We start from the raw sequence: 18,388 nt of genomic DNA, 5'->3' as shown, positions 1-18,388 counted from the left end.
AGAAAACAAAACCAACTCCACCACCCCAAACTCAAACTATTATTTGCATTTCCTTCTAGTTCTTTCTAGTCCCAGCGAATATATCCATATCATCTTTACACAATTCATGTTTTCAAATGTTTCTTTTATGATGGTACTACAACTTACCGGTACACCCTACTCTAATTTAGTATAAATTTGTTATTATTTTCAACAAACATATCATAACCTGCTTGATTATTCTTCTATTGAGGAACATCTGGTCTGTTCTCAATTTGGGGAACTTTCTTTCCCTTTGTTCTTGATTCTGTGATGGTCATTTAAGATACATTAGGTCGTTTCCCTTAAGTGTGGGGATATTTCTAGCTCGAGTTTGAGACTGTTGCTTAAGTGAATGGTTGTTGAGTAGGGGAGGAAAAGGTGGTTTCAGTCTAGTGGACAGCAAATGGAGACAACTCCAAGAATTCATCCATAAGCGATCCGTGATTTCCTCATCTTAACAACTGGCAAACTGGTAGGCAGATGAACTGAGGTAGTCGCTCAGGAAAAGGGTCTGGGAGTGTATGGAGCTCAGTGGTAAGGTTGCTTGTTTAGCATGCTACAAGGTCCTGGGTTCAATCTCCAGCACCTCAACCCCTTCTCCGAAAAGGAAAAAAACAAAATTCTTTGAAGCGGATTTCACAAGCTCACGTTCTTATTTCAATGCCCACGTGCTGCTGCGCGGACGAAGTGTGGGCGTTTGTGTTCTGTGCAGCACAGACAGGGTAAGGAGCTGGTTCCAGATCACACAGCAGCTGGTAAAGAGAACAGAGCGCATTGTCTGCTGACTCTGATTTCCAAGTTTTCCTCCGGCGCTTAGGAAAAATAAATGTTCCCTAGCACTCCCTGCGAGGAGGCCGATCTGTGCGCTGCAGAGAGCCGGGGCGGGGAGGTGGGGGGGGGGGGGACTTCTGGTGGGGGTGTCCTGGTGCCTCCAGTGGGGGGGGGGGGGGGACTCGGCTCTCCGGGCGCTCCGCCTCGCCAGGGCTGAGCATGCCCAGTGCGCCCGCCTCCCGTCCCCACGGTGCTGCCCTGGCACCGCGTCTCCAGGTTTTTCAGGCGGCCGGGGGGGGGGGGGGCGGGGAGGCCCGGGCGGGGCGCGGGCCGTGCTGCCACCAGGGACTCCCCCCCCCTTCCATCGGAATTCCCCCGGACGTGGTGCCCAGGCGCGCCGCCCGCTGGCGACGGCGCTCCCCGGGGATGGATGCGCCACGCGGGGACAAGGACCAGAGAGGCACCGCGGGGATGTCGGGGAGCCTGGATTGGAACCTCAGGGTTCCAGCCGTCTCTCACCCTTGTGTTCCACGTGTGCATCCCACCGATGGTTTTTAAGTTCCTACTGGGTGCCAAGCAACTGCAGCTGTAGCAACTGCAGGAAAGACGGGCGGAGCCCCGGAGGGGACCTTCTGGAGGGGATGCACCCTCAGAAGGAAGCCAAATCGGGGGGCAGCGGGGAGACAAAGCCACAGGCCTCAGGGGCCACTCCGCTCTCGCGCTTTATTGTCTTTGCATTGGCTGTTCCTTCTGCAGCGATGCCCGTCCCCTGTTTAGATCAGAAAGGCTGGAAATGTCCGCTCTCAGTGTTACCCAGACCTGGACCTCCGCTCAGGGACGCGATCCGCTGCATCGCATGGAAAAACGGCACTACCTCCACTGTCGAACCTTCTCGTTTGGCTTTTTCCACTGCCGTTTCCCTCCCTCCCTCTCTTTCCCCACCCCCTCTCTCCCTCCCCCCCTCTCTCTCCAACGTTACACCTTCCAATACACTACGTCTTTTGCTAATTTGCTGTTTAACTACTGTCTGTCTCTCTTTCCTCCAAACTCCCACCAGGAGACAGGTTGTTGTTGTTTGATCTGTTGGTTAAGCGCGTGAGAAGAACTCCTTAAGTCTTCGTGGGCTGGAGAGGGATGCAGGCTTTAAAGGAAATGAAGAACGTGGACAGTGCCCAGGAGCCCAGAGCTGAGTTAGGAGGGCGGCCAGCCAGGCCTGTCCGGCCAAGGGACGCGTGTCCAAAAGGAACGTGAAACGTTAGGCAAGGATGTCCCGCGTAGACAGAAAGGCATAAGGAGCCGGGGTCCCGGCGTGCGGGGCTGTGCGCGTGTGGTGGCCAGAAAGGTGTGGGTGGAGCTGCAGGAAGACCGGCGGGCGCGGGGCGGGAGAGGCGGGGGAACCGCAGCGGGCTAGGGGGCCCAGGGGCCCGACGGGCCTCGGGCAGAAGGCTAATCCCGGGAATCTTCGTAGTGCAACCCGGGGAGCACTGGCCTGGGAGTCCGCGGGACCCCAGCCCAGGCACCGGCCCTCCACGGCTTTGCCATTCCAAGGCGCGAATCACGGGGAGCCGGGCGCACAGTAGGTGTCCAGCCTATAATTGCGTAAGGAAGGCAATCCTGCGTGCACGCGCCAGGCAACCCCCGGGCGGCCGGAGCTCGGGGAAGGGCGAAGGGAACTCCCCTCCCCTACCCCCCCCCCCCCCCCCGGGCTCAGGCCCGGGCTGGAGCGCCCCCTCCCCCTCCCCCGCTTCCCCGCCCCCAGCCCGGCGCGCGGGCCCGAGGCGGCCAGCCGGGCCAGCGGGAGCCGCCCGCGGGCGGCACTGGGCATGCTCAGACGGCGGCCAGGTCGCGCCGCGAGCGAGCTTCCGTGCCGCCCGCACGCGCTACCTACCTGGGCGCCCCGCGCCCCCGGATGCTGCAGGTAAGAGCCGGCGCGACCCCCCGCGGCACGGGGTGCGGCGCAGGCGGCGGGAGCGGCGCGGGGGACGGGGGGCCTCCGCACTCCGTACCCTTCACCCCTGCCCGTGCCCCGGGCGCGGCGGACGCGCGGGCGGGCTGGGGGGCCGGCGGGCGCGGTGGCCCCGGGGTCCCCACGCCGCGCCGGGCTGGGAAGGGGCTCTGGGCCTCGCTCACCTGGCGGGGTTGGGGCGGAGCGCGAGCCGGGACCGGGTGGGGCTCGGCCGGGGCGGGCGTCCGGGACGCGGCGGCGGCGGCGGCGGCGGGCGTGGGCGTGCGCTCCGGCCGAGCCCGGGGCCGGGGGCGCGGGGCGGGGGGAGGCGCGGGCCCCGCGACGCAGCGTCCCCGGCCCCGGCCGACCCCCACCCCCCCGCCCCGAGGGGCGCCCAGCCCGCGGGGAACGAACCCCTCGCCGCTTCCCGAGTTCGGCCCCCAGGATGACGCCGCCTCTCGGCTTTCAAAGATGGCATTTCCTGGGCCTGGCACGAACTCGAGCGTCCATAAACCTTCCCCGCTCCTCGGGCGATTTGGAGCGATCGATCCACCGATCGATCCGGTAACCGGGACCCACAAACGACCGTGGGCTGCTGCGGGGCGTGCAGGTGACAGCGCCCCCGCGCCCCGGAAATTCCCGTTCTCTGCCACCTGAACTTTATGGCAAAGTTGCGTGCGGTAGCCTTAAAAATTCATGGGAAGTTAACTTGACACCTGGGGTATCCGAGGTGGTGCCAAGAGTTTGTGGCCGGGGAAACTATGGAATACCCCGCTCAAGTTGGACGCTCCCCTGACCCCCCCCCCCCCCCAGGTTGGTGACCTTAGGCAAGTCGTGTAACCTCTCTGAGCCTTTGTTTTCTCCCCTGCAAACAGCCAGTAATAATGCCCACCTCACTGGGTTGTCGTTGGATTAAGTGGGATAAATTATGTGGAGGTGTTTGGCTCCCTGCCCGGCACAAAGCGAGTGAGCAGTTGGCAGTGATGCGAATTTAATTCATTTAGAGACCCTCGTGGCTCCCATTTCACCAGGAAATTAGAAATTAGGAAAGCATCTTGGGGGCCTGTCTTTGTGCCCAGGAGAACTTCTACGGAAGGCAAAAAGCTTTGGAAAAACAATTCAGCTGAATTGTAATCAGAGAGCATCTTATTTAGAGGCAGTTTTATGTGTTCCGTAACTCCAGAAGTTGGCAGTTTGGACTTCACTTATACAAAAGAACTGGTTTTTTTTTTTTTTTTTTTTTTTTTTTTGCAAGATGATCCATCTTGCAAATGCTTAAGCGATGATTTGAGAAAAAGTAAAGCCTGAGTAGGGAGAATTTTGTCCTAAAAAGCTCCCGAATCCAACTTGAAGTAATTATTCTGATCTGGGTACTCGGTCTTACACAATTGACATTGGGGTCTTGTATTCTTTGTGGTGGGAGCCGCCCGGTGCATTGTGGGATGTTTCACAGCATCCCAGGTCTCTGAGACCCAATAGATTTCAGTAACAATTCTTCTCCCTAGAAACGCCTCTTAAGCTTTGTGCAGTGACCCCTCTCCTCCACCCTAGAAGAATTAGCACGTTAGGTAATCCCTGCTTTCTGTCATTAGCTTGGGTCTTTGGGAATGCCACCCTGCGCTTTTATGATCACAAACATTTGCATTACCTTGCAGAGCAGTGCACATGTGTGTCACTTCATCTAGTTTTTACAACTCTCCCTCCCAGGCTGGTGTTACTCCCATTTTGGGAAATGGAGGCAATGTATATGGCAGGACTAGGGCGTAATGCAAGTGTCCTGATTTGTCCAAGGACTGGGCTTAGAATGGCACTACCCTTTGTTGTACAGATGACCTCGCAATGATTAAATCAAGATGAAGACCATATTGGAATCGGGAAACCTTCCTGAGATTGACTAGTTGAAAATTAACAACAGTAAGCTATTATCTGACAGAGAGCAGGCCATTGTAGTTAAGTATTCTAGTTTATAGCGAGCTCCCATAAATCTCACATACAGCTAATGGAATACCAATTTGCAGAGAATTAGAGTAGAATAAAACGTGCCTAATACTCTGTATTGATCTTGTCTTGTCTCTGGTGATTTGCCTTCCCCTACAAAGGATCATATATGCAAATTAGACATTAGCTGGGGCATGTAAAAGGTCAAGTTACTGCAGGCATTTTAGAGTAGCTGAGGTGCCATTTGGCAAGCATTTATTGAGCAGTGTCTGGGTGGCAAATGCTGTGAGTAGACCAGGGGACCTCCACCTGAGATCCAGGATGCCTGGACAGACTTCCCTGTCATTCAGGACTGGCTAAACTCTTGCTGGAATCTCAAGGTACAGCTTGGGACAAGAGGAAGAGCCTAGATAACCTCAGAACCAGATTTAGGATACTCTACCTTCACTACTTAGTCTCTGAGCCCTCAGTTTCCTGTTAACATACCAAACATGTCCTGTAGCTGTTAACATTCTCATTCAGGTCAGGGTGACAAAGCCATAGGCAACTTTTATCTCAAAAAGAAGATGGTAATTGTTCTCAATCCTTGGTTGTTGACTGTGAGCTTGAAGTTTAATTAGTGTTATTGCCTTCTTCCCCCCTATCCCCTTGCAGGCTAGCTAGCTAGTGAAGATAGAATGGAACTGGGGCAGAAGGACTCATTGTGACCTTCTGAAGTACAGGTCCAGGCACACAGAGACACTTTCCTAGAGTGGTGATAACCTACTAGAGAAGTCCATTTTTGGGGACTGGAGGGAGCAAGAAGACATGGCACCCCTCCATATGCACACACATGTACACACATGTCTCAGGAACTGTGTCAGCTTGGGAGGAGACTCACAGTTGGTGGTCTCACCCTTCTTTACTTTGGAGGGTATCTCTTGATACTCAGAATTCACCTTCCTGCCACCAGATGATGAGTTCCTGGAACCAGGGCTGATTCTTCTTCATTTCTTCCAAGGGTCTGTTGCAGGGGCTGGAAGGGAAATCATTTAGCACATACGATGGTGTGGTCAGGGCATCTTCTCAAACAGCTTTTCAAGGTCTAATACAGAGGGGACAGGACCAAGTCATGTCAATATTATTCTAGCCTGGATGCAAGCGACCTTCAGCTTCTTTCTTCTGGCTCAGAAGGAGACTAAGCAAAGTGGTTGGTAGGTCCCCGGATGAAATTGGATCTGGCCATGGCTTCGGGATCCAGAGATTTGGCATTTGTAGGACCTTTACTTTTGCTTGCACCTAAAACCACCTCTGCTTCCTAGTTAATTGGTATTCCAAGGCCAGCTGTGAGCAGATTCCAGACATGCTTCTGTTCTTGGTTAGGCTGAGGGCTGCAGAGACAAAAGCTGAACCACGCTGGGAAAGGATTGATTTATGGTGGGGTTGGGGAGCCAGTGAGGGGTGTGTGTGTGTCTGTGTATCCATCCATCATCCATCCATCCATCCATCCATTTACCCATTCATCCATCCATCTATCCAGTCATCCATCCATCCATCCATCCACTCATTCATCTATCCATCTATCCAAGAACTGCTATAAAGGAGGATTAAGCTAGCTGCAGGAGACAGTAGAGGAGCAGGTAGCCATTCCTTTTGATGGGCATCAGAAAATATCACCAGAAAGAGCTGGCCTTTGCATTAAGCCTTGATGGTAGAAAATGATGGCATTCAGGGTGAATAGAAGGCAAAAGTGAAGACACGGGTCTAACAAGAGACTTTGCATATTTAAACAAGTGGCCATTCCCTAACTGCATCACCCTCCCTACTCCCTGCTGCCCAGGCTGGCCTGGATCTCCTGGGCTCAAGTGATCATCCTGTCTAAATCTCTGAGTAGATACCTGTCATTGTTCAACTCAAGGGCCAGCCTCTTTGGCTGGTTCAGGACTTACCTTGTAGCTGGTATGCTCCCCCAGCTCAGGGGCAAATAAGTTTTTAACTGTTCCCAGGATGGGAAATGCTTCTGGATTATCTTTGAAGCAGGCGCTGCTTCTGCTGGGAATGTCTCATTATTTAGACTATTATGCTCCTCCCTGGCTATCCATAACTGTTCTGAGCATGAACTTATTCATTCAATTCTTACAACCACCCCTGGGCCTCTAGGCCTGGTTGCTGGATTAGTTAAATCAGGGCAGAGCTCATTACCTAGTATGTGTCCCTCTGTGGATGATGTGTGGAACATGGTACAGGCACCTCTGGCTGTAGTTAACATAGATGTGCCAGGAACAGAGAGCCAAGTGGAGTGCTGAGGGCTGGGGATTTTCCTTCCTGACCCTGTTTCCTTCAGTGGACTAGCATGGTTCTGCTGACTACATTTTCTTAACCAAAGACCGAAAAAGTGTATCTCTGCTGCTTTGTGCTAGAGGAGGCTTGGGAGTTGTTTGGATACTGAGAGAGTGGAATTTTTGAGACATCATGATGACTTACATAGAAAGTTAGGACAGAGGGTTTACAATTGGGATGGTCCTGGAAAATTCAGGTCCCATGATTTACTGTCAGGATATACAGCTCTTAACAAATGTTTATGTAGTGTCGGGTTTGTAGTGAGTTTTTCTGTATTGAGCCTCTCGCCCCCCCAAAGGGAAACAGTGGTGATTTCTGGCCTGTTGAAATCTTTCTCATTCCTACAACCCCATTTTGTAGATGGAGTGAGAAAACTGAGGCTCAGAGATAAAGTGATACTCAAAGGGCATAGTGCTCACAAGGAGCATAGTCACCCTATAGAGATCATTTTGTCTAGAAAATTAAGTTCCTAATGCAAACTGGCTGTTTGAAATGAGATACTCAAGTATCCCTTCCCTTTAGGGTCCAACAAGTGCTTTGGTCAGTACTCAGTTCTGCGTTACTGTGGGAACTGGGCTCTGTGGTCATGGTTCCTGGTTATCAGAGCTGAAGGATGGTCCAAGAGGCAGGATCCAGGTCCCTTAGGGGCCCTGGCTGTCTGGGTGCTGTGTTGATTTGGGCACAGCGTCCCTCGGGTGATTCAGTCTCTGGGCTGATCAGAGGCTTTCAGCTTGAGAGGCAGCAGCCAGCATCCTCAGCCACTCCTTGACCACTAGTTGTTGGTGAAAGGGGCCGAGGGCCACCTGATTCACCTTTATGCATAGAGCTCCCCAAATCCTGGTCTGGTCAGCAAACGTATACATGGTGGTTGTTAGAGAGAAGCAACACATTGAAGGTGCTTCTCTTGGAAGCAGCTGTCACCACCACTTCAGTGGTCCCTTGCATGACCTGTCACCCCTCTCTTTGCTCTGCTGCCAAGGAATCCTTAGAACCATCCCTGCTGCTCCTGGAATAAAGATAAGTCAAATCTCGGCATTTATTTTGGCCTCACATATATCCTCTGGTCCAGGCCTTCCTCAGCACCACCTCCCACCTGCTCCTCCTGCCAGCCAGTGACCCAGAGCGCCCAGAGCAATGCCCTTCTGTCTGGGTTAGCTCACCCTTTGGGTTTGGCTCAGTTGTGCGATGGCAGATTCATCTTCCTGATGTGGTTAAACTGTCCTCTGTAAATACTGGGGCCACTCTCCTTGATGGCAGTTTTCAGTGGCCATTTTGCAGTTAATTGGTGTAATTATTTCCATTAGCACCTGTCTCTTCAGCTAGTCTGTGTGTTTTGCGAAGGCAGCATCAGTACCTTCCCTTCCCCCTTCAACTTGGCTCTCTCTGTCTCTCAACTTTCCTCTAAGCTTTATTTTTTCCCCCTTTTAAAATTTTGACCTAATTTAGACCTACAGGGAAGTTACAGAACAAAGAGCTCCCATGTCCTCTGTACCCAGATTCTCCCCAGTTGCCATTTTATTCCATTTATTTCATCCTTCTGTGTATATAATCTTTTCCAAAACATCGGAGGATCATTGGTAGGTTCTTTCTTTCCCCCTTGATGTATTTCCTGAAAGCAGTGGCATTCTCTTATATAACTGCAGTACACATTTAGAATCTTGACGTTAATATTATTACAGTTCTATTAACTAATCCACTGACCTTACCTCAGGCTGGGCAGTTGTCCCACTGATGTCTTTTTTGTAGCAAAGAAAATCTTCAGTGGTGTGTTGGGTACAGACATCACACTTCCAGCTTCTTTAAGCATCTTTAAGGCAGAAGAGTCTTGGCTTCATTCCTTCATTACCTGGACAGTTTTGGAGCAATTGGATCAGACATTTTACCACATACCCAGTCTATTTTCACTTACTTTTGGGTCCCCAGTACCATGAACAATGCCTGGATCATCAACTATATTTGGTAATATAGTTGAGGGGAAGGTGAAATAGAAGTAGAAGGAAAAGAGCAGGTTTTTTGGTTTTCCCCATTTGTACCCTTGCCCGATGGAGGTGTTATTTGTTGCAATCATATTGTAAATAAATTTGAATTCTTCTATTTTTTTTTTAAAGCAAAGGTTCCCCCGAAAGAGAGGCTTCCTCAGATAGCTAGTATATCATCTTTGCAGTTACCCCTGAAAGAGAGGCTTCCTCAGATAGCTAGTATATCATCTTTGCAGTTATGTAAGCAAGTTAGGGATGTTGGGTTGGGGTGGGAAATGGAACATGTGATGAGGGAGAGGACTGACCCTGAAAGACCCTCCAATCCTCAAGCAGCCTTCTCCATAACCTTGACTCCAATGTCTCAGGCCAAGGGGCCCAAAATAAGATGGCTGGAATTTAGCATCCATCCAGAACATTTTAAGCATACAAGGTAAGGGGGAAGGGACCTTATAGGTCTCAGCCAGATCTGGCCAAGGCAGATCAGAGCATTTGGTCTTTGTACCCTAATTGTGACTTGGAGGTAGTGGCCAGCTTGGAAAATCCTCTAGCACTAGGAATCCTCTGCCTAGATGAAGACACAACAGATCGATGTTGGCATTGGCTCTGGGCCCAGTGCTCACAGTTCTGGTCCACACCTCTGTGCTCACCCTTCCCCTCAGCTTGATGGTGCTGTACTAGCCTCTCTGCAACCCTCTTATCACTGTGCTCCTTTCCCCACCAAGGTCTAAGAGAGCCTGGATCTTGCCACAACTACTAGGCTGGATGTAGGACCAGATAGGGCTGGTAGTAGAAGGTCATGGGGAGACCAGCTCTTCTGCCCAGCGTGCAAACTGCAGTGGGATTTAAGAGCCAGGTGTGTCAGCAAGGTAGCACAAGTGGCCAAGTCTCCCTAGACCTGTCTTCTCTCCCCATGGTCACACTTCCACCTGTCCTTCCCGCACTGCCTGTGCCTCTCTTTCAGGCCTACTTCTGAAATCAGGACCAAGTTGCAGGCAGAACTTACAGGGAAGCAGGTGGTATGACTAACCTAGGCACAAAAGGATGGCATTAGATGACCAGGAGATGCTGATGGGGACTTGGATGCAAGATAACCCAGGCACAAAACCAACCTCGAAGGGTCCTGGCTAACAAGGTCACTTCCAGACCACTTATCAGGAAGCCTAGGTTCATGATACTATGTAGTATTGTGTGAACACCCTGGTCAATCAGGTTCTGCAAATCATTTCCAACCTGGAAGACTCCACCCTTGCCCTCCTGGATTATGAATTCTTGTAGGATGAAAATGTGAAGACCTGATGTTTTCTAGGGAGCATCTCAGTGATGTGAACTCTAAGAACTTGTCCAGGGCAGTTGGTAGTTTTTAAAACTCTGTAACTGTGGACATCTGTGGTTTTAGTGGAAAAGCCAATGAATAAAGAGTGTTCTAGTTCTTAGAGTGTTCTAGTTCTTAGAATGTAAGCCACTGTTAAATATTGAGTAGCCTTTCTAGTAAACCTTAGGGTTCGATTTTTACTGTGAAGAGTGAACTTTCCCCTCATACACAGATAAGTAAAAGCATTTGATTTAGAATCACCTTTTACAGGGTAGAGTGTCTGAACTACTACTTTAGACTAACTTTTTCTAAAGCTCTCTTTTCATAGGTGGGTAAACTGAGGCCCCGAAGGAGATACAGCACCTCAAGGACACACAGTCAGTGGCAGAGCAGGGGTGGTATCCATACCATAGGATTTCCGTGTGTGTGTGTGTGTGTGTGTGTGTGTGTGTGTGTGTGTTTGTTTGTGTGTGTGTGTGTGTTAATGTGCACTTGAGCCACAGCTCCACTTCCAATTTTTCTGGTAGTTAGTCACAGATGAGCCTCATGGAATTTCTTGCCTCTGCTGGCTTCAAACCTCAATCCTCAGGTTTCAGCCTCGTGAGTAGCTAAGATTACAAGCATGCGGCCACTGGTGCCCCTGCTGACAATGTTTTTTTGTTGTTGTTGTTTTTGTTGGTCATGGGACTTGAACTCTGGGCCTGGGCGCTGTCCCTCAGCTCTTTAGCTCCAGGCTAGCGCTCTACCGTTTGAGCCACAGCACCACTTCTGGTTTTTCTGAGTAGTTTATTGGAGATAACAGTCTCATGGACTTTCCTGCCTGGGCTGGCTTTGAACTGTGACCCTCATATCTCAGCCTTCTGGGTAGCTAGGATTACAAGCGTGAGCCACCAGCATCCGGCCTGACAATGTATTTTTATTATGTTAATACCCTTTGGTGTTTCTCTCATAAATATCAGTTGCATTGGCTTTGAGACAGTTAAGCATTTCTTGTTCTTTTGTGTAGAAGTTACTGGGATATTGGTTTTTCATATTAAAAAAAAGACTGTACGTTCTCTACATTGCTGTGGTAGTTCTCAGACTTGAGCATTTCAGAATCCCCTGGACAACTTGGTAAGATACTGGCTGTACTCTCAGAGCTTCTTTCCATTGGTCTCAATCAGACCTGCAGGTGGGGGCAGGAAAATTTGCATTTTAAGAGCTCTTTGAAAGTTGCAAATCAAGTGCTCATAACCTTATAACCAGCTAGCCCTGGCTGCTATCCATCCACTCTGTCCATCTTTCTGCTTTGCTCTCACCTGGCTGGCACCCTTGCAACCTGACCTTTCCCAGCGCCTCCAAGTCTCACCCTTTTCCTTACCTGTTCAGGTGACCCCTGGTGCTGCCCTGGTGGCTGGCAGTAGAGCCTTTTGGGAGGACAGTGTGGATAATCTAGATGAGGGATCTGGCCCTGGCGCTGGGCCTGGTCAGGCCTGTCTTAGGACTTTGCATGAACCTTGCAGCTTAGGAGGTTTCCCAGGAGCTGAGAGGAAGGCATTTTGGAGGACTCGGGGCTCAGTGAATTGGGGCAGGTAGCAGACAGAACTGGGCACCTGAAGTCTGACTGATATGCCACATGCAAGGCCCAAGTGGTCATGAATCAGATTTGTAGGGTGAGGGAAGAGAGTGGGGTGATCGCAGAGAAAGGTGTTGGCCATTTTGACTGGCCTGCTCCTTTGGGAGAACCTCATCATCTTCCTGTCGCCTCTTGGGTCTGTCATTGGAGAGCTTCCCAGCTGGCCCCTCCCTCTCGTGCACTGCTTTCTACTCCAGTCTAGGCTCTGGCCTGATGACTGCATCACATGTGGAATGCACACGTCTGTCCTTGCACACCTCAGGCACCGTGCTCAGTGTTACAACCCAGTGTGGGTTGTTATTGGGTGACTGACTGTGGACCCCACTCACCCTGGTAGAGCCCCCTAATGTCTCAGTTCCCTCATCCCCACTCTGAGAACAACAGTGGTCCCCATCACTCAGAGATGGGTAACTCCTCACAAGATCCTGTGGCCTGGGCTGGGTACTCAAGGCAGTACTGGTCCTCGGCCACTGCCTGCTGTGACATTTGTCTTCTGATGGGAAAGGCTGAGGTTTGTGTGGGCTGCCCGGGCAGGGAGGGCCAAGGTGGTGCTGCCTGTGGGTGGATTCTCTGGAGGCTGTGTTGATGTTCATTGCACGGATGCTGAAGGCTCAGAAAAATGGCCGCTGTGAACAGGAAGCAGCCAGAGTTCTTGGGGCGAAGAACAGAGGCCCTGCTACTTTACGGTACATAAGATGAGTCAGATTCCTGGAGCCTGGAGCAGGACCTGAGATTCTACATTTCGAACAAGCACCCAATGCTGCTAAAGCTGCTGGTCCAGAGACCAGCTTGGAGTGACACTGGTGTAGGACATGGATTATAGTAGGAAGTCTTGCCAAAGCCTTTAGATACTATGTTTTTCTTTATTTTTTCATTATATGCATGTACACATATATATGTATATACTGCACATACATATTGATGATAGAGCTTAATTGGTAAATTAGGTACTGTAAGAGATTAACAACTAATTATACAGATTGATTATAACAGCACTGTGTGATAAAAGTTATTTATGTAGCTTGGTGGTAGAGCACTTACATAGTATGCACAAAACCCTTGATTCCTTCTAGCTCCTGCAGTGCAAAATATATCTATAGCTATCTGTCTGTCTGTCTATCTCTATCTATCTAAATGCAGTGTTTACTTCTGGAATTCCATTTAATATTTTCAGATTAACTGCAGGCAACTGAAAATGCCAAAGAGCTGATATGGGCCTTCAGCAGACACAGCCTTCTGCTAGACTCATTGGAAGCCGGGTAGCTCTGGGTCTGGAGTCTGGCAGCTTCCACTGGAGTCACTTATGGTTAATGATGACCCTGTGCAGCGAGAGCAACCCCCTCCCCGCCAGGCTTTTGGATCAGGATGGGGTGATTTGGTTTTGCTGGCTGACATCCCATCTTTCAAGGTTAGCTTCACAGTCAGATTCCTCTTAGAAGGTGGCTGCTCTCTGCCCCAAGCCAAGCTGCGGTCATGTCCTGGACAACAGCCCAGCAGCCAGTAAGGCATTTTAGTGTCTTCTGAACTCCCAGAGAGCTGGGGACTAAGACAGCCCATTACCCACTTCCTGAGGATCCTGCCCCAGAGTCTAACCATAGTAGGGCTGAAGCATTCTAGTGGGCTGAATGCAGGAAGGAAGAATGGGTTTAGTTCTGACACCAGAAGGGAGGAGAGCTCAGCATTGGGCCAGGAAGACACTGAATTATGGGTCATCAGGGAATCAGATGAAAACCCCAGGAATGTTCTTGGGATGTTGAATTAGAACAGGGCTGGCTGTGGGCTCTGTGAAGAAGTGGAGGGTCCACAGGGGAGTGGGAATTATAACTAAGAAGCCATTGCCTGGAACTAGGAGGGAGGGAGAGACAGAGACAGACAGACAGAGACAGAGGCACAGAGCCCTGGGGTTAGGATCCTGTTTTTTCTCCCAGGACCTCAGGGAACTGCCATCAACATCTCTTCCCAAGGCTGTCAGGCATACTTGACCATCAAGGACACATTCTAGCCCTGAGCACTCAGTGCCTGGGGCTTGTTCAGCCTCTGGTGGTTGAAGAGGAAATGGAGTTTTGGGTTCAAGCCCTTGTCCACAACAACAGAGCTGGGAAGTGCTCAGGGCCACCTGGCCTGTCCTGCCTGTCTAGCCTAGGAACTGGCTTTAGGGGTGGAGTGGCTACAGAGTTGGAGAGATGGGGACAGAAGCTATAGGGCCCTGGCTATACAACCTAAAAGGAGGAAGCAGATCAGGTGGACAAAGGACAATTTATCAAGTGATGTTTTCTCTCAGTGTCTCTAAAAGTTTTACCAGTTGGATTTTCCTTGACCTCATATGGAAATTTCACACCTGGTTTTTTTTTCCCCCTCTCTTCTCAACATTCCTTTGTTATTTTAATTGTGATCATACCGTAGATGCACTTTTTATAACCAGTCCCCCTCCCCTTTAACTATTAATCTTCGCATCGCTTTCCCTATTGGCAGTTTTCACAAATGTCCTCTGGCTATTTTTGTGGCTCACTTAGGGAGGAGCCCTGGAAGGTTGGCCATAGTCTTTTATGTTGATAATTCACACTGTGTTAGACGCAACTTGTTTCCTGCCTGAATAGATGCTGACAGTTGGTGTCTAGAAATCATCCTCTAGAAGCCCCCAGTCCCTTTGGAATGGTATTATCTATGTTAGCACCTACCCAGGCTACTCAAAATACAGGTGTGAACCCCAGGTGCAGTAGTTGATGGTTTCATCATTTGTGTGCATCTCGCAAACATTTATTAAGTGCCTGTGGGTAGAGACTCTCTTTTCAATGCCAGATTAGCAGTGGCTGCTGTGGTGGACTTGATGGACATATGTGGGAATGTTTGAGTACATGTGATATTCCAGCCTCCCTGTCCTTGTCAAGTCTAGGAGTCATTGGTTCCAGAAGTAAACCTCAGGGCCCCGGCAGTGCTTGCCTATGGATGTGGAGTCACCTGTCTCCCCTCTGTTCTTTTTATTTTTTTTGGGGGGGGGGGGTCTGGTTGTGGGGCCTGAATCTGGGCCTGGGCGCTGTCACTCAGCTCTTCAGCTCAAGGCTAGCACTCTACCACTTGAGCCACAGTGCCACTTCCAGCTTTTTTCTTTTTTCTGGTGCTGAGGAATTGAACCCAGGGCCTCATGCATGGAAGGCAAGTGCTCTACCACTGAGCCACCTTCCCAGCCCACCTGCCTCCCCTCTGATGCTTAGCAGTACTGTGTAAACTGAGATGTTCTTGCTTTGCACTTGTGTGTGCATTCCATTGGTACTTGCTGAGCTGGGTTCTAGGAGACAGCAGCTCACCAATTAAAATTCAGCCTAGTCAGGCGCTGGTGGCTCATGCCTGTAATCCTAGCTACTCAGGAGGCTAGGATCCAGGGACTTGGTTTGAAGCCAGCCTGGGCAGAAAAGTCAGAGAGACTCTTATCTTCAATTAACCACAAAAAGCTGGAAGTAGAGCTGTGGTTCAAGTGGTAGAACAAGTGGTAGTCTTGAACCTAAAATCTAAGAGACAGTGCCTAGGCCCAGAGTTCAAGCCCCAAGAGTTCAAGTCCAGCCTTCAAGGAACTAGGTTCTAAGAATCTAAGGAGACAGACAAATAGTTTATATACCTGGTGTTAATAAATGCTAAGGAGGGAAATAAAGTAGGCTGAGGAGCATTGGGCAGATAGGGAGGCCTCCCTGATAAGGTAAGTTTCCAACAGACACATGCAGGAAGTGAGAGAGCTAGATGTATATCTGAGAGAAGATGTTCCGAGCAAGAACAACAGGAGCATCAGATGTGGACATCTGACATGGGACAGCCTCTGAACAGCCAGGGGAGACATGGCTGAGCCGAGTGAGCACATTGAGGGCTGGTGTGTGATGAGGGCCGGCCCTTGTGTAGCAAAGGGTGCTCTGGGACCCAGGAGTCACACTTCCGGCTTCCCTGCCCCATGCCCCACCCACCTCCTCCTTTCAAAGAGCCCACCTCTGCTCTTTGAAACCATTCTTTGTTGCTTATCCAAATGGGTGACCAATGAGACCTGAGTTGGCTGCAGACTAACCTAGGAGTTGTAGGCCAGGCTGTGTGAAGCCCTGCCTTGCTTTCCCAGAGAAAACACCATCCTGTGCTGTCCTCATCTGTGCAGTAGGAGTCCTGACAGAGATTGATAAGGGTGTGGTAAACTTCCTAGGTCTGGGACCTCCAGCTGCCATTCGTTAGGGGAACTACTGGGGCATTACTGGTCACCTGCTGGTTGCTGGGCACTGGCTGCTGCCTGAGCCATGCTGATGAGCTGCAGGTCCAAGCCAGCCTCTGTGCAGTGATGGCAGCCACGGTTCCCACCATAAGTAGATTGGAGATCTGAGTATAAGATGAAAGCCATAGAACTTGTAGAAGAGGAGGAGAAGGAGGAGGAGGAGGAAGAGGAAGAGAAATAGGAGAAGGAAGAAGAGGAGGAGGAAGAGAGGGAGGGGGAGGAGGGGTAGGGATAGGGGAAGGACGAGGAAGAAACAATAAGGTAAACCTAGATTCTTGGCCATGACACAAAAATCACAAGCAACAAGAATGAAAACTTTAAGTGAGTCACTAGTGTCTCTTGCCTGTAATCCTAGCTACTTTGGAGGCTGAGATCTGAGGATCTCAGTTCAAAGCCAACCAGGACAGAAAGGTCTAAGAGATACTATTCTGCAATTAGCCATTATAAAGCCAGAAGTAGAGCTATGGCTTAAGTGGTAGAGTACCAGCCTTGAGCAAAACAAAAAAGCCCAGTCCTGATTTCAAGCACTGGTATGGGTACACACACACACACACACACACACACACACACACACACACACACACACACACACACAAATAAGAAAACTTTGATTATCAAAGATCATCAAGAAAGTAAAAACAACCTATAAAACAAGAGAAAAACTATATCAAAATCATACTAAAGGTGTAATAATCTGAATTGAAGGAATCCCTAAAGTTCTCAATCCAAATTAAGACAAGCTCAATGGGCTTGAATAGATGAACAGATGGCCAGTAAGCACACTTAGAGATGCTCAACATCAGTAGTCATAAACATGCAGATCCAAGCCATAATGAGACACCACTGCACACCCAGTAGAAAGGCCATAATAATAATCATTTTAAAAAGGAAAATAACTAGTTTTAGCAAGGATGTGAGAAAATAGAAGAACACTTACATTGCTGGTAGAGATGGAAGATGGTGCCACCTCTATTGAAGAGTTGGGTGGTTCTTTCAAAAGGAAGTAAACAGAACTGCCACATGACCCAGCAATTCCATTTCTAAACATCTACTCGAAAAATTGAGCACAAGAACACAAACAGATTCTTGTATACCAGTGTTCATTGTCCTGCTCTTCACCATAACCTGCAGACCCAAACAGCTGTGTGTGTGGACAGAGACATAATTGATCTGAAAAGCCATAATGTAACACAGACATAAAAGAGGAATAAAGTTTGGAGACTTGCAATTTTGCTAAGCAACATTAAAGAAGACACAAAAGGACAATTTTAAGATTCCACTTGTGATGAAGATCCAACATACAGGCAAACTCATAGGTGGGGGAGGGGGTGGCTGGGGAATTATTGCTTAATGAGTACAGAGTTTCTGTTTGGGGGTGATGAAAGATTTCTGGAAGTAGATAGTGGTGGTGATTACACAACATTGTGTGAAGCTAATACTGCTGAATTGCACCCTTAAAATGGGCAGTTTTCTGTTGTATGTATTTTGAAATGCCACAGTTTCAAAGGATCAGTAGGGATATGTGTGGGTGGAGCTCTGCTTTGTCCTGTGGAGGTTGGGGACTGGGGGGGTGTCTTCTGCCACAGAGCCTCAGAGGCATTGAGGTGCCCCATTCCTCCTGTGCGGCAGGCATAGAGTGCTTAGGAGTCACGGCAGGTTCTTGAAAGATACTTTCATGACCCTTTTCATTTCAACGTTCCAGTGTGAGAGACTGTACTGCCTGGCAAAGAAGAAGAAGACAGCAAATTTGGTGATTTTTTTTTTTCCTCCTATCATCAATTACCTGCTTATGGGTTTGCTGATTTTATCTGGGCTTAGCCCCTTCCTGTCAGCTTACACCCACTCACGCCTGGTGTTTTTACCTTCACATAGTACTTCTCTGGGCCCCACAGCGCTGATGTTTTTGTTTGTGTCTGTCCCAGGTCATGTGTGACTTTTTCCTTCTCTAGGCTTACTGTGGGTTCTTGAAATCTGAGCTCTACAAATGAGGAGTCATATAAAAGCCAGCTATGGAGAGGTACACCCTTTGGTGGAACATTGTAAAACCATAACACAAAAGGTCAACAATATGTTTGAAGTACCCGGGCAAAGGCTAGTTCATAATAATGCAAAAGAGTAGAATTGAGCCGGGCACCAGTGGCTCACGCCTGTAATCCTAGCTACTCGGAGGCTGAGATCTGAGGATCGAGGTTTGAAGCCAACCCGGGCAGGGAAGTCCAGGAGACTCTTCTCTCCAATTAACTAC

General features: G+C 49.7%; 1 protein-coding gene across 1 annotated transcript in view; it reads left to right on the top strand.

Moving 5' to 3' along the window:
* The first annotated feature begins 2,621 nt into the window (after positions 1-2,621).
* Positions 2,622-18,388, top strand: part of Ptpn3 (protein tyrosine phosphatase non-receptor type 3) — a 105,699-nt gene continuing 89,932 nt past the window's right edge. Inside the window, exon 1 of the mRNA XM_042697644.1 lies at positions 2,622-2,710. The gene's annotated coding sequence lies outside the window, so the exon portion shown is untranslated. The remainder of the gene's footprint in view (positions 2,711-18,388) is intronic.

Source organism: Dipodomys spectabilis, unplaced genomic scaffold (assembly GCF_019054845.1).
Source record: "Dipodomys spectabilis isolate Male_0828 unplaced genomic scaffold, ASM1905484v1 ptg000006l, whole genome shotgun sequence".
Lineage (NCBI taxonomy): Eukaryota > Metazoa > Chordata > Mammalia > Rodentia > Heteromyidae > Dipodomys > Dipodomys spectabilis.
The sequence above is the reverse complement of the archived record's forward strand: the minus strand, read 5'-3'. Positions and strand labels throughout refer to the sequence as shown.